The sequence below is a fragment of the Heliangelus exortis genome, chromosome 27, assembly GCF_036169615.1.
Source record: "Heliangelus exortis chromosome 27, bHelExo1.hap1, whole genome shotgun sequence".
NCBI classification, from domain to species: Eukaryota; Metazoa; Chordata; class Aves; order Apodiformes; family Trochilidae; genus Heliangelus; species Heliangelus exortis.
The window spans coordinates 2,492,029-2,499,416 of record NC_092448.1 but is presented as its reverse complement, the minus strand read 5'-3'; the positions used below and the strand labels follow the sequence as shown (position 1 = coordinate 2,499,416).

Below are 7,388 nucleotides of genomic sequence, written 5' to 3'. Positions count from 1 at the left end.
AAAATCAATGCACGTCACACCCGAGGCTTCTATAATTGTTTTATTCATCTTTGGATGATTATCAGTTTCTTCTAACACCCTCTTGTTTCTTCCTTAAACTTTCTGGAGCAGTTTCACTTCCTTCAGCATTTTGCTGATTTTAATAATATGAAAAAATATTTCAAAACTACTTTATTCATGCAATTGCTCCACACGATCAGTATTTTTAAAGTCCTTCTTAGTCTCTCAAGTAATACAACACATTGTGGATTAATTTTTCTTTCTGTATCCCTGCTGATATTTAGCTGAAGCACTGTAGGGCTTATATCTGGAATAAAAATGGGGGATTTATTCCATCTCCTTTGTTCCCCATCCTAACTACACACTGTAGGTCTGATACAGAACACTAAAGCACAGAGGTGGTTTGTTTGATGAAGTCAGATATTCTTTGTCTTGTTTTTCTCCCAAAAATTTCCACCCATTCCCTCTTGTGCCCCTCTGAAGCCTTTGCACCACTGCCCTGATTTATCCAGGCCAGCACATCCTACTTGAGGCAATATAATCTGTGTCTAATGTAAGGAAAATCTTTATTAAGTGTTCAAATTGTGAGATTTGCCTTTTATTTTTAGCTGGATGCAAATAGAATAGAACAACCACCCTTTAAAACCACAGAAAGGAATGGGATGTATTCCAGGACACCCAAGGTCAGGGTGTCCTTCCTTTTGTCCCCAAAGAGAGCCCCTGCTGCATGAGCAGACGTGGTGGCTGAAAGCAGAGAAACCTGAACATGAAATTCTTTACTCCAACAGGAGATGGTTGCAATGCTGCACTTCATTTAGGTGATGGCAGTGTTCTCAGAGACTCAGTGTCCTAAAACCAACCTGCACCAGGATAGGAAAGGCAAGCCTGGCTTATTCCTTGGCATTTCCAGAGAAAATGTAATAACGGTAGCCAAGAAGGTAACATTGTACACAGAGTTAAAATATTATAATCAACACGGAGTATAAAAATTACTTTGGAAACAGAAGCCTTGGTACCTCTAAGAAAAAAAAATAAAAATATTGCAAACGTAGGGAAATGAGCTGCGTGATTTCTAAGTAGGAAGAACCTCAGAGATACTGAGGAAAACCTGGGCTGAGTAATACTTGCTAACAGGGAGGAAACTATCTGCACGGATAAGGAGCTGAGGTGTGGCACGTCATCTCTGTGTTTGGGAGGTAATTAAGATCTCACTCACGAGGTGTCATAGATCAGCGGGAGCCCGAGAAACGGTATAAAAAGGGCTCCCAGAACTGAGCACCTCAGACGACTGCTCTTCACTTCTCCTCTGGTATCTTGAGTAAGTTTGGCTCCAATTAATCTTTCTGAAGCTTCATGCTTGAGTAGGTTTAGTTGAATCTTTCAGAAATTATCTGCCTGTCTTGCTTATGCCTTTTTTTTTTACCCATGAAAATGCATTCCTACCAGCTCTGGTAGGTGGAGTGGGGCTTGCTACAAAACTTGGTGATGGGTGATCTCAGGCTTTTTGCCACAGGTTATTTTAGGGTTGTCCACCTTGGCTGCTCTGGGCATGTGGAGAGCTTGGAAGAAGACAGAGGAACTGTCTTCCTATCTGCCTGTCTTGCTTATGCCTTTTTTTTTACCCATGAAAATGCACTCCTACCAGCTCTGGTAGGTGGAGTGCGGTTTGCTACAAAACTTGGTGATGGGTGATCTCCAGGCTTTTTGCCACAGGTTATCTTAGGGTTGTCCAGCTCGGCTGCTCTTGGAGAAGCTTGGGAGAAGACAGAGGAACTGTCTGGAGGGAGGGAGGGAGGGAAGAGGGCAGGGAAGTGAGAAAAGAAAGGGAGAAAAAGCATCCGAGCGTTCGCTGAGCAGCTCCACAGGATCCCTCCTGAGCCCTGCCTGCTGCTGGCAAGGCAGAAGAGGAGGGGCTGCGTGGTGGCTCTTGTGCAATGGGTTGACTCTGCCTGCCACCCCTCTGTGTTTGTTGCAGATCCCCCTCCTTGCCTGCACAATGTCCTTCTCCAGCCAACAGCTCAGCTCCCGCTGCTTCGCCCCCTGCGAGGTGAGCTGCCCGCAGCCCCTTGCCGACTCCTGGAACCAGCCCTGCGTCACCTCCTGCGGGGACTCCCGTGCCGTGGTCCAGCCACCCCCCGTGGTCATCACCTTCCCGGGCCCCATCCTCAGCACCTGCCCTCAGGAGAGCATCGTGGGCAGCTCAGCCCCACTGGGGATGGGCTTCTCCCAAGGCTTGCAGGGCTCCCTTGTCTATGGGGGTTATTTGTCTTCTTCCTACTCCTCCGGGCAGCCCTGGAGCAAGCGCTACGGGGGCTGTGGCCCATGCTAAGCATGGCAGAAGGTGTGGATGGCAGGAAAAGCCTGGGGGAACTGACAGCCAGACCTGGAGATACAGCTGAGCTGAGGAGCACAGCTCTCTGAAGCAGTGGAAACCTATGGGTGCTTCACAGCGCCCATGGGAACTGCTTTTCTGCTTCCCCTTCTTACTTTGTATTTGCTTTTATTGTCAGTTTTCTCCAAATGTGTATTTTCCTTTCTTAGAAACTAAATTACTGGTTATGTAATTTTCTGTTCTGTTTCTCACTGCTGGTGCACAAAAGCACTAGCAGCTCTGGAAAGTGGTCCATGCATGTTTTCAGTCGTGTGGGATCCTAGACTTTTTTCTTTGATACCTACATGTCTAATAGGAAGGATCCATAGATGTTACCTCACACTGAGATTTGTCCAGTTAATTTGAATTTTGTACCAAGACAGAAGAACTATGTGTGGAAAAGAAATCACTGATGGAGTTTATGTTGGCCTTTTTTTCAAGACTCTGAAGTCTATCTTGTATTTTGCCTTGACTTTGCTTAAAATGTACACCTTTTTTCTCCCAATAAACAAGATTGCATCCAAATAACATTCATCTGCTTTCTTTCTTCTCTGTTTTGGGGTAATGCAGCTTCTGCAAATGAATGGAACAAACCACCCCCTTATCTTTGAGATCTGTAGATGCATGTTATGCTCTTACAGACAGTGTTTATAATGCCTATGGATTTATTCATCAGGAAGCTCTGCTTACAACATGCAGAGCTTGCTTAGTGCCCGATTTGATCTTTATAAGGGTTCAGGTGTGAGAGAACTGCCCAGCCCTTACATAAAATTTTCAAGACCAGTGTGCAGTACCAAATAGCCACTCCAAAAGTATTTTAGTAGCTCATCCTTGCTTCACCTGCTTTCCATGGGTTTTTAATAGAACTATTGCAGTTCCATACACCAAAAAAAAAAAAAAAAAAAAAAAAAAAATAAAATAAAAAAAAAAAAAATTTAAATATTGTGTTCCCTGTAAGAGTTCAATGCCAGGTTAGATGGGGCTTTGAGCAATGTGATCTAGGGAGTGGTGTCCCTGCCTATTCAGGGTGGTTGGAACTTAAAAGATCTTTAAGGTCCCCTCCAACCCAACCCATTCTATGAGTCTCTGATATTAGGGGATGTTAGAATTATGTGTCATATAGAGAAGTAAAGAGAGAATATTAGCACACAGCACTAATTCTGAATTCTCTTCCCAGAGACAGAAAGCTAGTGACAAAACCCCCCTCTGAGATACAGGAAACTTAAATCCACCTCCTTTCTCTGTACTTTCATATCTAGCCTTCTGAGATTATGAAACTGCCTCAGCTGGGATCACAAATGCCCAAGAGCAGAGAGCTTTTGGTAGCTTAACTTCTTATTACTGTGCAAGGTGAAGGAGTCTCCTCTCTGAATCCTAAGAAACAGAGAAGCGGAAGATTGGAACTTAAGGTCAGCAGAGTCCCATTTCAAAGAGAAATTTAGATGACCAGAAGAACACTGGAATAATGGAAAGTAGATACAGAAACTTGTCAAGAAATAGGGCACAGTGACCCAGAAGTGCTCATGAAGCAGATGGAAGTAACCAAGAATTTGCTGGGAGGTAAATCCAGCAGTCAGAGAAGAGCTCCTCAGCTGCTGCTGCCTCTTCCATTAACCCTATTTAGTAGAACACTGCCCAGCCCCTGGCCATTCCTCCCAGCACCTCCTTGCAGTTCCCCATGTGGGCGTCAAACGTCTCAGCCCTGGTAAGGCCACAGCTTGAGTCCTGTGTTCAGTTCTGGGCCCCTCAGTTCAAGAAGGATATTGAGGTCCTCGAACAGGTCCAAAGGAGGGCAACCAAGCTGGTGAAGGGACTCGAACACAGATCCTATGAGGAGAGGCTGAGGGAGCTGGGGGTGTTGAGGCTGGAGAAGAGGAGGCTCAGGGGAGACCTCATTGCTCTCTACAACTCCCTGAAAGGAGGTTGGAGCCAGGGGGGGGTTGGTCTCTTTTCCCAGGCAACTCTCAGCAAGACAAGAGGGCATGGTCTTAAATTGTGCCGGGGGAAGTTCAGATTGGATATTAGAAATAATTTTTTCACGGAAAGGGTGATCAGACATTGGAACGGGCTGCCTGGGGAGGTGGTGGACTCTTCGTCCCTGGAGACATTTAAAAAGCGACTCGATATGGCACTCAGTGCCATGGTCTGGTGACTGTGGCAGTAGTTGTTCAAGGGTTGGACTCGATGATCTCTGAGGTCCCTTCCAACCCAGCCTATTCTATGATTCTATGATTCTATGAAACAGCATTTTAAGCATCAAGAAAACAAGAAGATTGTATGTGCAATGAGGATACACCCAACTGTGTCTTTTTGTGGACAGCTGAAAGTCACCTGTGCTGGATTCTTGGTGCATTGTGATGTTCCAGCAATTTTCCTGCATATGCTGCTTTACTCCTTGTTTTCCTCCATGCATGTGTGTGTCTGGGACTGAAAATAATGATCAGCCTTGCTTCCATTCCCTGTGTTGCTTTCTGTCTCCAGTAGTTTTCCAGCAGTGCAAACTGGTGCAGTGTGAGATCTAAAGCAGGTGAATGATGTGGGATGAGTCCTTGCTGAGCACTGGATGGTTTTGGTCCCTTAAGGTCTTCACTTCCCTCTTACTAAAGGGCTTAACTAGGGTGGAAGTGCCAATGTTCTGTGCAGATTCCCTCAGTTGTGTCATTTCATAAAAACAGAAAGCAAAACCAGAATGCTAAAATGATGATGCAGCAGGATTTTTTATTTTAATGGATGATAAAGGAGGAAAGTTTACAGAAGCAAAATATGATCATAAAGAAAATGAGGAATTTGAGGTTCCTACAAATGAGGTTTCTTGTTGCAGGAAGCTTTGTTTCAGACACAGGGGTTTCGTCTTCTTTCAGATTTGTAAGTTGATGATGCAGTCCAGTTTCCATCTGGTGACATAACTTCTGATTGACATCAGCCAGAGTCCAGAGGGAGAAATTGCATTGTACAAACTTTTCCATTATTTTTTTTGTTTGTTTTTTGGTTTTTTTGGTATAATGTTATTAGGTTGCATGCAGAAGTATCACAGCGTTTGAAAATTTGGACCATAAGAACACATTCAGAGCCAAGAAAGGAGAAGCATATAAGCAGGTACAAGCACAAATATAACAAAGTGCTAGTGAGAATCAGCCTTTTTATGTCAGCATCTTAAAAAAACCCATCTTACTCTTGGGCTTGGATCTGGCACTCAATATCCTGACTGCTCTTGGTACAAGTAAACTCCTCCTGGGTTTGGCAGGGCTCACACCTCCTAGAGTGATATCCCCTGACCCTCTGAGGATAATAAGAGTATGAAAATTTGCTTTCCTGTGACCCCCCATAAGCACGAGAGCTTCTGTAGCCATAAGACCCCCCATAGCCAAATGAGGTCCCAATGGCAGCTGGTGCTGAGGATCCCACCACACTTTCCTGAGGACAGGAGCTGAGAATTGGCCCAGGGAAAGTGATGACAACTGGGGGTGGGTAGACAACTGCCCTGGAGTCACCGCATGATGTGATGCAGGGCTGGTTCCAGGCACTGGTGATGGGCTGAGGACAGGTGACCCCACAAGGTGTGGAGCACTGGTAGCTGCACAGCTGCTTGTAGGAGGACATTGGTAGGTGGAGATGGGTCTGAAAGACAAGACAGAAGACTCTGTAAAGCAATTCAGAGGTAGGTCAGAGATTTATGTTCACTCGAGTAAGTTTGATGAGGAAGCTGCCCACTTGAGAGGCTCCCTCAACAGAGATGATGTGAATTCATAGGTCCTGGCTCTCTACTCCATCTTTTAGTCACATTGGTTGTGACATTTATCTATCTGACTCTCAGCTCTTCCTAACCTTCCTGTGTACATCAAACCTACACTTCTGACAGTGTAGTGGCAGAATATACCCCAAAGGACTGTGTTGTGAGCAGTGCTCTCTTCACATTGCAAACAGCTCAAGCATTTCTGAACCTCAGGAGGCCACCTCACCCATCCCCTGTTTCTGATTAGTTAGCCTGTAGGATAGGACTTATAAGACTACACAGGCTTCAAAACTGAGCTTCACCATCAACTAAAACCAAGATAAAGCTTCAGCTCATTTCTCTCCTAGCTTTAGGAACTAAAAGTCACAAATCCTTTTAGCACTTAGCAAGGACTGCAGAGTCCTCTCCAGAAGCCAGATAATGCCAGTCCCAGCTCTCTGCAGGGTCAGTGAAGCTGCTTTTACAGAGAAGCAAGTCTCAGCAGTGCTGTAGCAGACATTTCAGTAGGATTCTGGTACAGTTAGCATTTAAAAAAGAAAAGGCACAAAGAATTAAAAACTTACTTGAGCCTCAGAGGAGAAGTCAGGAGGAGCTGTTTGGGGAGATGGGAGCAGTGTGGGCTTTTATACTGCTGCTCAGCTTGCCTGGAGGGTCTGAGACATCCTTTGCACATGAAGTTTGATTAGATCCAAAACAGAAACGATTACACGTAATGCCTCACAACATATAATCATTTGCTCACCCTTTGCAGTTATTAGGCAATTCCCAGCTTCCCTTTGTGCTTTACTGTGCCACCCCTCTATAGACTTTTTGGTCAGGTTCAGATTAATCAGATTTCAGTTTCTTTGAAACAATCCCCAGGCTTTACCCTTTTGAAGTAATGAGAGAGAGTTCTGTTAGGACAAAAACCATTTGGTGTTGTGTTTTATATCTTTTCTATTGGAAAATACACTTGGGAAGTGGAGACAGGCTGTAAATATTAACCTTGAAGTTCCTGGGTGTAAGTCTGCTTATTTTGCCTGCTTCAAGTCCCTGATGCTCGGCAAGGTCTGAGATGCTGGCACAGCCAAGCCAACAAATCTGTGCAATTCCCTGGTAGAGCAGAAAATGAACCCTTAGGTGATGTATAATAGAAACACTGCTGACTTTAAATTGCACTCCAGACCTGAGTACGTTTCTTGTACAGATTCTGACACTCCAAAGGGTAATTTATGGTCTGAAGTGAGGCTTTGCTCAGATTTTGCTAAGCACTGCTGTTTAATCCCCTCCATATTTCTTTTTTTA

At 44.7% G+C, this 7,388-nt stretch overlaps 2 long non-coding RNA genes across 2 annotated transcripts; one reads left to right on the top strand and one right to left on the bottom strand.

The window, feature by feature from the left end:
- Positions 1-1,166: 1,166 nt before the first annotated feature.
- LOC139787867 (uncharacterized) lies at positions 1,167-2,658 on the top strand. The gene is made up of 2 exons (XR_011722714.1): positions 1,167-1,318; positions 1,976-2,658. It is a non-coding gene; the product is annotated as an uncharacterized lncRNA (long non-coding RNA).
- Positions 2,659-5,069: 2,411 nt separating this feature from the next.
- LOC139787762 (uncharacterized) lies at positions 5,070-6,946 on the bottom strand. Its single transcript, XR_011722691.1, has 2 exons — positions 6,668-6,946; positions 5,070-5,989 (listed from the first exon to the last, which is right to left on the bottom strand). It is a non-coding gene; the product is annotated as an uncharacterized lncRNA (long non-coding RNA).
- Between the last annotated feature and the right edge of the window lie 442 nt (positions 6,947-7,388).